The sequence below is a fragment of the Lygodium microphyllum genome, chromosome 1, assembly GCF_053477565.2.
Source record: "Lygodium microphyllum isolate KBCC chromosome 1, Lygodium_microphyllum_v1.1.10, whole genome shotgun sequence".
Taxonomy (NCBI): domain Eukaryota; kingdom Viridiplantae; phylum Streptophyta; class Polypodiopsida; order Schizaeales; family Lygodiaceae; genus Lygodium; species Lygodium microphyllum.
Window position 1 is genome coordinate 21,581,925 of NC_141135.1, and position 12,121 is coordinate 21,594,045.

General features: G+C 39.5%; 1 pseudogene; it reads left to right on the forward strand.

The window, feature by feature from the left end:
• Nucleotides 1-8,843: 8,843 nt before the first annotated feature.
• LOC148040909 (transcription factor TGA2.2 pseudogene) lies at nt 8,844-11,898 on the forward strand (annotated as a pseudogene).
• The last annotated feature ends 223 nt before the right edge of the window (nt 11,899-12,121 follow it).

The following is a 12,121-nucleotide window of genomic DNA, read 5'->3' on the forward strand; positions in this document are numbered from 1 at the left end:
GTATATCATGTCCTTATGATCCAGGTGTAATTATGTCATATATACATCCAATCATGCCCTATCCAATCACATTTGTATAGGGCATGATTGGATGTATATAGGGCATGAAATCACACATATATAATTAGCTTTGAATGATTGGATGTATATTTGTAATACTCAGAAAGAAGTTAAGTTGGTAATGTATTCAAACAAATACTAGCTGTTAAGAGGTTTGGTCATATTTAGGGACTTTATGAGAAATGAAAAATACGTGCATTTATTTTTGCATCTATAGGCGTGTTTATAAACACGGATATATAGATGCGTTCTGTATACTAGCGTGAATAGACGCACTGATACACGCGCTTATAAACACGCCCGCTTTTTCGCATGTACAGTGCACGTCTATAGGGCCTTTCTCTTGTGGTGGATAAACATAGGCTTTTGGAGTTGCCCCATGTCATTGGGAGGTTGTATATGGAGCTTGTATGTGGTCAATATTTTCCTACAATCTTAAAACATTGCATCTACCTTCGTGGTTTTAGTAGTAGTAGACATAGTTTTCAATGAGAGTTTTGACCTGCTCCACAAGGAGGTTTCATGAAACTTTAGATACCTTTTTTAACACATAACAAAGGTATAATCATAACAATGCATGTGTTTTATTAGGCATATGTCCAAGTAGCAATGATGTCCACATCCTTGGGCATCAATCCTCTTCACATCCTCAAGACTTCTCATCACCTAATGATACGGATGACAAAACCTTGCATTTGCATCATTACTCAGCATGGTTGGAGAAAAAGATGAAATGCATGTGTGACCATTGTCGAGGATGCATGTGATCTATGTGTATACATAGTGCGTGGAGTACCTATTAGTAGAGGTGTGCCAAGGTTTGGTGTTTGTGCGGTAGTGCTAGGCAAAGATGTGATAGGTGTCCCACACATCACACTGAAAACCTCCTCTGTAGTGGGAGGGCGACCAAGATAATTGGTCATCTCCCCCATGAATTGCTCCTTGTTTGGAAAACCTCCAAAAAAGCTACTAACACCTCTACAAAACTTCGCTAAGGTGTTGTTCATGCGTTACAACTCAGGATCAATGCTGGAGGATCCAGGATTCCACATCTACACAAGAAAAATCATATTACGCTGTGCAAATAAAACATATTATATGCTACGTCTATATCTGTGTCTCTATGTGCGTCTGTCAGCGCTTCTATTTCCGCGTCTATACATGCGTCTACAATGCCATCTGGATGCGCGGTATAAACCCATTTGGAATTGAAAGCATATCTTACAATGTATGAATGGCACTACAAGGGAATGGGGCAATAGCCACGGCCATTTGCAACGCAAAAAAGTGACATCACTAAAAGCGTCACTATATGCGTTACTATTAGCGTCGCTAATTCTAATTGTGATGCATATAGTGATGCATATAGCAACATTAATGGTGACACAAATAGAGACACTAATTGCGATACTAATAGCAATGCCGATTTGAGAAAAAAGTTTTGAAAACCCGAGCATGACATTTTTCCAGAAAACATTTGCAAGAAATAATGAAAGAGAGAGCGAGAGAGCTTAAAGCTTTGAGAGGGAGAGGGAGAGGGAGAGGAAGAGGGAGAGAGAGAGGGGGAAAGCTCATCATCACCGTCACCGCCGCCGCCACTATACATGAAGGAGAGAGAGAAGTGTGCAAGGGAGAAGGGAGGGAAGATGCGAAGAGGAGGTACAAAGGTTTTCATCTTCAGACCTTTGAAGTAGTTACATTGCCTCTTATTGCTTTATTTTTGTGTTATCTTCTTTTCTTTTTATGTTTTTCTTTGCAAAGAGATACATAGAAAGAGAGGGAGGGAGGGACGAAGAAGAAGGGAGAGGAAGAGAGAAAGAGACAGAGAAAGGGGAGAAAGGAAACAAAGAGAAAGAGGAAGAGAGAAATGAGAGATTAAGGGAGGGAGAGAGGAGGATGAGGGAGAGAAACAACGAGGGAGAGAGGGGGGAGAAACAAAGAAAGAGGAAACAAAGAAAAGGAAATAGAGAGAGAAAGAGAGGGGGAGAGAAATAGAGAGAGGGAGAGGAAAAGAAGAGAGAAGGAGGTAGAAAAGAAGGGTGAGGTAAAGAGAGGAAGGAGAGTAAAAAGAAGAGAGAGAGGGGGAGAAAGAGAGATAGAGAGAAAAAATAGAGAGCGAGAGAGAGGGGCTTCATAAAAAAGGGGAGAGAGGGGGGCTTCATAAAAGAGTGTTGAAACTTGAGCATGGTATTTTACATGTTTGAAAGCAAGCGAGAGAGAGAGAGAGAGAGAGAGAGAGAGAGAGAGGCAACACTGTCGCCATCCATGAAGAGGGAGGAGACAAGTGTAAAGGAGAAGGAAGGAACTTATGAAGGACAAGAAAAAGGAGGAAAGTACAAAGCATGGATTCTTCTTCAAGCTTTGAGGTAAGCGCATTATCTCTTCTCTCTTTATTTTTCTCGTTTCTTTATTTCTGTCTTTCTTTTTGTTGATGAAGAGATTTATAGAGAGAAGAAGTGAGAGTGATCAACGCAAGGGAGAGAGAGAGAGAGAGACCATTGCCACCACCAATCCACCACGAAAAGAGAGGGTACAACTGCAAAGAAGAAGGAGGGAACCCGTGAAGGAGAAGAAGAAGGAGTGAAGCACGAAAGGATTACAAGCTTTAAAATAAGTGCATTTCTCTTCTCTCTTTTTGTTTTCTCTTTTTTTCTCTTTGTCTTTCTTTTTGTTCATGAAGAGATGTATAGAGAAAAGAAGGGAGAGAGATCAACGCAAGGGGGAGAGAGAGAGAGAGAGAGAGAGAGAGAGAGAGAGAGAGAGGCTACTGCTGCCACCGCCATTGCCACACCACATCCACGAAAAGACAGGGGAAAACTACAAAGGAGAAGGAGGGGACCTATAAGGGACAAAAAGAAGGAAAGAAGCGCGAAACAATTCTTCTTCGAACTTTGAGGTAAGTGCCTTCTCTATTCTCCCTTTGTTTTTCTCTTTTCTTTACTTCTCTATTTCCTTTTGTTGATGAAGAGATGTATAGAGAGAAGAAGGGAGAAAGATGAATCCAAGGGAGAGAGAGAGAGAGAGAGAGAGAGAGAGAGAGAGAGAGAGAGAGAGAGAGAGAGAGAGAGAGAGAGAGAGAGGCCGCTACCAATGCCATTTCCATCGCCATCCACAAAAAGAGAGGGGATAGTTGTACCCAAAGGAGAAGGGGGGAAACCATAAAGGAGAAGAAAAAGAAGGAGAGAAGAGTAAAAGGATTCTCCTTCAAGCTTTGAGGTAAGTGCATTCTTTCTTCTGTCTTTTCTGACCATAGGTGACCAGCTGGATACTATTGGATCTTGTGTTTCTGAGGATGATATTGTTGGAAACTGCGAGGAAGACGAGAGATGAAAGGAAGAGAGGAGAGAAGAGAGATATGAGACATCGGAAGTGGAACCCCAGCAGTGTGTCAACTGAGCACACATGATAGGAATATATAGAGAGGACCTGGGGCGCTATATATAGATAGACTATATATAGCTAACATCCCTAGCTCAGATAAAGGTCCCTTACTATGGATGAAAAAACCCTTGGGGACTCAAGGGAAAAACCCACAGCTCTATATAGGCCTACCGTTATACTAATATTAAAAATATAAAATTACAAAGTTGAACTTACAAGAGCCTATTCATAGGCATCAAAGGAGCTACATCACTCGTGAATTACAACATCAATAGAGAAGGAGCTACATCACTCCTGAATTACAACAGCCTATTCAGAGGCATCAAAAGAGCTTTATCACTCCTAAATATACAACATGTAAAATAAGGATAAGCGACATCACTGCAAAAGATAAAATTTCCAAGAAATTCCTTCAACTGAACTTGGGATTCAAGCAGTATATCTATCACATCAAAACTTAAAGAAAAACGTTACAGTGACATTAGAACAACACAAGGTCTATAGAGACGGTTCGCGATGCCGCTCTATAGACAACATAACACATGTGGGGCCCCATGAATAGAATATAAATAAAACAATTTGCCATCAGCTGGAATATAGAGCCTCATCAACTGGGATAACGAACGAGGACTATCACCATGAAGCATGGCAATATCAACATCCAAAAGTAGGGAATGAAGTATCAATGGAATAATGAACGAGGGCAAGCATCATGAAGCATTGCAATACCAACATACCAAAGAATTGAATGAACTTCAACAAAGATGCAATCATAAGTTGCACAAATATCCCCTATTAACAGAGCCTTGTCCAAGTTTTGAATCACACTTCCCTCATCTTTCTGCAGGCTTGCTGGATTGACTGCCTTCGCAAGTGAGGCAGCACGCTTTTGTATAACATCAGCCACATGCTTGACTGTGACACTGCGAGAATATTCTCCAAGATTTCTAAGATGGCTAGAACCCTAATCACCTGAACAGGGAATCCCCTTTCTTGCAACAACTTGTACTCCGACGTCATTGTTTCCACTCAAAGGGGAGTTTCTACTATTGATGCATCCATATACATAAAGTGGAAGAGGAAATCAATCTAAGGCTACAAAACTATCCGAAACTGTTGTCAAAAGATAACAAAGCAGTTCAACAAAGAATGTTGCAACATAATTATGCCGAGGTTGCTGTGTGACATCTGGCATCTGTCCAGTTGGACAAAGCTCTCCAAGCTTATGAAGAAAGACATCTACAAGCATGCGAATGTGGGTTTGGCAAGTTAAAATCTCATCTATAAGATCTAGGATAGCAGCATCTAGAGCATCTCTTTCCTGTAACTACTTGATAAGCCATTCCACAACTTGCTGCTTGTGAAGTAGACCCTCTAAGAAGTGAAGCTGCACAAGCCGAGACATGTATTGCCATTTCTTTTTAAGTGGAGGGTCTTCAATGTCAAGGCGCGACTGTGTAAAATCCCCAACTTGCTTGGGAAAGAAGTAAATTATACTGATCCATGTTGTGAAAGCTCATCCAAAAGCATCTACAAGTAGTCCAGAACATCCTTTGAAAGAGCCCACTCTGTTCCAGATTGAGTTAAACAACGTTGTTTGACGCTCAAAGGCTTGTAATTGAGGCTTTGCACTGAAATGGCACTTGTTGTTCACTACAATGGCACAAAATTTCGAGGCCTTCTAGTGACGATGCTTTTCCCTGGCAGCGACCTGCTGGCCTCTACTCCCAATCCAAGCAACTCTGCCAGCAAAACAATACCAACCTCTCTGTCTGCGTTGTCAAGAAAGGAGCAGAAATTGAAGCACATACTATCTCTAGGAATGTTTTCGACACACGGGCTCTCAGTGATCTTTTCCCAAAGTGGAAGGAGCAAGGGGCTCCCGTGAGAGTGCCTGTCAGCACAGATAAATTTTGGTCGATGACCAAGAAGCACGCAATACCTCTGCTTTCTCCATTCAATAATCAGAATAATTTTGTTATAAGTGACGGTGCTTTTCTGGAATATGAAAAGACAGAATTTCAGCTTCTCGTGACGATATGATGTAGTGACATTGAATGGGTTAGGCAAGGAGTATAAGACATTTGATACGTCCATTTTTGTGAGAGAAGAACCCACTGATTGGGATGAGTTACTTGCACAACTGCTATAGGATGCTCATGATATGTTGCTGAAATATGGCATGAGAGAATGTAAAACCATGGAAACGCCATTGGATGAGAATGTCAAACTTCTAATTGATGTTAGGAGACTGAGATCGAGAATATCATTATGTACAAACAGATAGTGAGCAGTCTCATTTACCTTATTATTACCCATCGTGAATTGAGTTATGCAATGGGGCTGATTAGCCAATTTATGCAGAAACCTCATAAGCCACACTTAGATGCAGTCAGGAGGACTATATGGTACGTGAAGGATACTCATGATTATGGGCTTTTTATGAGCATGGGAAATCATTTGACTTGACAAGTTATATAGATGCTGATTGGGCTAGTTGTGTCTATGATAGGAGGTCAACTAGTTGTTATGCTTTTAATTTGGGCAGCAATATGATTAGCTGGAGTAGTAAGAAGCAGCCCACCATTGCTTTATCTAGTACAGAGGTAGAATATAGGGGTGCAGCCTTAGCGGCATGCAAAGAAATTTGGCTTGGGAAATTGCTACATGATTTGGGTATCCAATTGGATAGCAAAATCACATTGCATTGTGACAGTCTCAACAGTGTGATGCTAGCTAGCAACCCCACCTATCGTGCTAGATCCAAACACATAGAGGTTCAGTACCATTTCATCAAGGAAATGGTACTTGTACGATAGATTGATCTACTTCATGTGAAGACAGAAGACCAAGTAGTAGATATCTTTACCAAATCACTTCGTAAAGAGAAATTAATTCGTTTCAGGGAGCTTCTTGGATTATAGCAGCTAGTTTGAGCTTGATGGGGTGTTGAGACTTCAATCTCAACTCATGTACATTGACTTAGACCTAGGTCTTTATAGTCATTCAGTATGTGTGTGAAGTATATGGAATAATGAAGAATATGGGAGTTCACTGCTCCCTATTGCGTCATCTCTCTCTCCCTATCTTTTGACAAAGAATACAAATATGAAGGAGTCCAAGAAAAGCAAGAAATGATGGAGTAGTATGTGAAGGGAGAAGGATGGAGAATGGATGTCTGTTGAAAGGTAGAATGTATTATGATGGAGTTAGGATATAAGAAAGAAGACAAAGATATGTGGATATGTCAAAAGGATGAACCCTTGCACCACATGTTGCAGCCCAAGAAATGGAGTTTGAGAAGAGGGAGGATGAGTGTGATTCTTTTGATCTTGAAACAACTCCATCCATTGAGATTGAGGGTGAGGCCAAGAAAGAAGAGATAGACTATGAATTAGGCGTAGGTAAAAACAAAAAGGAAGAAGTAGAGCTCAGAGACACTACTCCTCCTTGTATAAGTGTTTCTGGCTCCAACACCATGGTATAACTCTTACAAATGTCCAGATGCTCTCCCAAAAAGACTTGAACAAGTTTGGAATAAGCTATAGTGAGCAGAAGATCAATGGAACTTATTCATACCTCAGGGTCCTAACTACAATGAAAGCTTGAAGTGAAGCTCTTCTTCTTGGGCCTAAGCAAGTGATAAAAAAGCTCCTTGTGTAATACCTTTTCGAATTGATTATATCTAGCTTTTGCAATCAAAGGATCCTTTTTTCTTTAAAAAATGTGATGCACAATTTTTAGACATTAGGTGTAGGTGACATTGGCAAATGAATTATACAAAAATACTTAGTGTATATATTTAGAAGGGTGGCATGCCCTACCACCTACACTTTATCCCCTCTGTAATTATCGCTATTTGCGTCGAAAATTTACTTTGTAACCATCGCTATTAGCGCCTCTATTTGTAGCACTATTTCTACCACTATTAGCGTCGCTATCCTAATTAGCAATGGAAATTGCGACGCGATTATAGATGCTAATAGTGATGGAAATAGTGGCAAATTTATCACACCACTAATAGTGATGCAAATAGCGATGATGGGGAAAATTGTTTCCATGAATAATTATGTCGCTTTAAACATCACTATTGGGTATATATGTTGTAGTGTGGTAGTATTGTTATACTACAATCTTCCACCCCTAATGGCAATTTTAAGAAGGACATGTTATGCTATCTCTACTAATTCCAAGGAAGCATATAGTCAAGAATATGGATGTATATCTAGATCCCTTGATAGAAGATTTGGAGACACTTTGGAGAGGTACTGATGTGCATGATGTATCTCAACCTTTGTATATGCAAAACTTCACACTAAGAGGCATCCTAACTAATGTGGACCATGCATGACTTCCTAGGGTATGGTGATTTTTCAAGTATGAAACTCCTAAACCAACTTCTATATATGTATATTATTTTGTTTTTCAGGGCATAGTACCTTTTCTTTCTACGAGCATGTGATTCGTGTCTCTCTACCTCTCCGACTACCATTCATGTCCCATGTGGTGGTCCATCACTCATAATCAACTTCTCTAAAGAAATTTATGTATGACAACTATCATAGATTTCTCCCTTTTGATCATCCTAACCATGAAGCACCTTTGACTAGGATTCCACAACAATCATGATCTATCATAGACTGGAAGGATTTATGGAAACACATGGAACATCCACCTCCTCATGGGATGAGTCATAGGACTTTAAGCTTAAGTTTTATAGCCTTGAGCTTTATGCAATGCCTATTGAATATACATTGTGTATTTTCTTGATTAAGTACTCTATATTCTTTCAGAACCCAATCAACAACCTTCAAGAAAGTATCTCTTGATATACCAAATAATGTTGTTTAAAAACTAATAGCTATTGTGTCTTTTGGCATAATTTTTTCTTTTCAAACTCTCTTGTTGAATTTATCTTAGTTGTTAAAGTTAATTTGCTACTGCTGCTAGCATCTAGTATGGGGAAAGATTCATTGTCATGTCACTTGAAAGGAACGAGCTTCCACACTTAGTAGACAAGGATCAAGTTGATCCTAATGAAGAAGGGGCTTTGGTCAATAACTAGTAGCCAAGCAAAGAAATTGAGAGATGATACTCTTGTAGTAGTATAGCAAAAGAATGATGAAAAGCCCAAGCCTTCATCAACCTTGAGCTTGATGATAGTTATATCCACTATGTAGACACATGTGGTACATCTCATGCCACTTGGGAACAGTTGGACACATTGTTTGGTGCCCAATCTAAATCTTCAAAATATGGATTTTTGATTGAATTTTTGTTAGCTATATATAGTCTGTTAGCTAACATTTTTCAAGTTGGATATGAAAGCTAATATATCCCTTGTAGTCCATCTTAATTATATGGAAAGTTTGCTAACTCAACTTGCAAGGATTAATTTAAAAATGAATAAAGATATATGCATTGAAGTTTCGCTGAATAGTCTTTCTCCAGAATTTGGTAATGTCTCTACCATACTATTTAATATGCCAAGTCCAAAGTTGATAGACATTAAAGTATCATTCCTAGAAGAAGAGAAAGAGCTCAAAGGAAAAGAAGAAGCAAGCATTTGAAAGGAAGAATATGTTCTCTACGTGAATAACAAGCACAAAGGGAAAAAAGACACTATTTGTGACTTCTGTAAAAGAAGAGGACACATTGAAAAATTTTAGTATGATTGGAAAAGATCATAGAAGGCCTACCGAACAACTACCAAAGAAGAAGAAGATCATGAAGAAGAAGACACTCAAGAATAGAAGGACAAGCCTCATGAGTCCTTCTATTCCCACTATTTAGGTTGAATTTTTTAAGCCTTGTATGTACTTGCATGCTCCAATCATAAGCTTTGTAATCTTCATGTAACCTATGCACTACAGCCTCTACACACTTAGTGAGGCCTTTTGATAGTCTTTAGCTTTATGTAGTTGGTTTCTTCCATGTCTACACTAAGCAAGGTTTTATGACATGAAAACCTCTATATACTCGGTGCTTTTTATGGTGTGATTGAGGAGCTTGGGTGTTGAGATTTATGTAATCACACTCTTAAGACAACCTCTTTATATGGAGTGGTAGGACAAGGGACATGCAACAACCTAGGAGAAGCTATTTGAATCCCACAGGCACAATGAGAAAAGAGGAACCATCCTACAACTATAAAAGCATGTTCTTGACATTGAGTTAAATGATGAATCACTACAACATATAGGCCTCATACTGACATTCAAAGCGACACAAATGTTCATTAAAAAATTTTCCCTTGTCATTGCTAAAATCATCAATATAAGCATCTCTATAAAACCGTTGCAAAAATTGTCACTATATGAGTCGCTATTTGCATCACAAATGTGACTCTGATAGCGACCCAAATAGTGATGCATATGGCGACGGCTTGCTTCATGGATAGCGATGGCAATAGCAACACATGCAGTGAAATTAGGAACACTAATAGCAACTATTACAAAGGAAAAAACATTGTGGCAGGGAAAAAGCTGCCCTGCCACATATAACACCATGTGCTATATAATATTTTACAAATAAATTATATATTGGGTACGTAATGGTCGTCAAGACGATCGAAAAATCTACTTGAACCCAAAAGATTGATACGTAGAATAAGTACAAGACCGCTGATGAAAAATCATGACATTACATAGAACCATGGAGAGAGAGGAGAGACAAAAGTAACATGAAAATTCTATCTATAACTATTTCAAGATATGATTTAATACAAAGGATGATCCTTGAATATCTGGTGTACCCAGGGGGTAGTATCTCTCGAAGTAGCACCCATAGGGATGCCACCTCCGGACGGCTGAGCGAAACCGAGTGTCACTAGAGTAGATGTCCCCACAGGCATGAAAAATCCTAGAGGTGACACATATCCACCAAAACGACAAGACAGAGACACTGCAATCGATGCCTCCACAACACCCACTTCAGCCACCTTCTCTCAAACTTGTATGATGTTGAGAATAGCAAATGATGCTTAACATGAATGTCGTAGAGCCTGGATGTGTGCTCAAAAGAGGCTTTCCCATAAGTGGTTTTGTATGAGAGAGAGGCAATGACGTATGCTCTAGGAAGAGATGTCTAAAATCCCATAAGCACAAAGAGGAAAAGTGGTACTATCCAAAAAGCTATAAATGCATGTATTGGACACTCATTTCAAAAAATGGTACTATCAATTGAGTCACTCAAGATTGTGTTTATGAGTTCAAGCTAATCTATCTTGTCACTTGGGTTACAATTCCTTATTCTGATAATGTATCATGTATTTGACTTGCGTCCACCATAGCGATCTAGTTCTAGGTTCGTATTTCTCAACATGGTATCAGAGCCATGGCTAAGCTAGATAGCTAGTGGACGCATCTTACTTCTTCCATGCATACTTTAAATCCTTCCTATTTCAATTATTTTCCTTGTACATGCCATCAAAATCCTATTTCCATCTCAATTTCTTTAAGCCATCCACACATCCATTGTCTTGTGGGGCAGTTTACTGATAAGCTAAGGGCCTGCTTGTGAAAGAAGTTGGGGGATAGCTTACTCCAGTAAGCAGAGGAAAAAGACAAGGAGGAGGTGAAGGCCCTCTCAAAAGTCAGAGGAAAAGATTGATTAGATCGATCACTTCTCAAAGAGAATCGGCTAGATAATGAGAACCGTGGAGACATAGTTGTTGCTTCGAGGTCTTCTCGTCATAACGATCGCTAAAAGCCTACAAACTCCAAGGTGCTTTTAGAAGACTTGCTCAGAACCTGGAAGATGCTCATAAAAACCTATGATAAAAAAGACTATGTCCAACAACTAGAATCAAGCCAAGTGAAGCTAAATCAGATTGAACAAGAGCTTGATTGAGTTAGACAACATGGAGTTTATGTTGGTGGATATGCATCTAGAGATGTGGGTAGATCCATGAATTTAGGGATGTTGCATTAAATATGGATTGTGCGAGGTGGGTAGAAGAGTAGAATAGGAAACTCTCAGAGCTAAGATCTGGACTGACGGAACATGTGAGGGACACCGACTTGCACTTGCTCATTCATAATGGTATGACTCCCTATGCTGAGTTTTTCCACCTCAAGGGGGTAGCTCACGAGGCATATGTATTTCATATCGTGTCTCGTATGTGGAAGATTGTTGCAGAGAGATGCTCCATGTGGATGGGAGGTTTTCGCCCATCTTGATCTTTTGAAGATTTTGATTTCTCAACTAGAGCCGCTCACTAAAAAGTAACTTCTAGCTATGTGCAATTTGCAACAATCCTCTCACCAGGCAGAGGATGCATTGTCTCAACGCATGGAAGCACTTCAGCAAAATCTTAGAGACACATTGTCAACATGGTCTTTGGGAACCCCTAATCTTGCAAAGCTGCATGGATCCCCTAAATCTATGTATCCCAATGTTTATGTCATGTCAAGCTACATCAATGTACCTATTTGTATCCATCTCAAACTCATGTAGAAAGAAGACCAAAAGCACCTCACAAAGAAGACTAGAGAACAAGATAATAAAGAAAAAGTTAAAGATGAAGAACAAAAGATTAAGAAGATCGAGTACATCACCAAAAGAAGACAAATGAAGATAAAGAATATACTTTCCGCTACTGAAAACAAATAATTTTTCCTATAGTGGATCTTTATTTTCCATAGTGGATCTTGTTTCCCATAGTGGATGTAAAACCCTA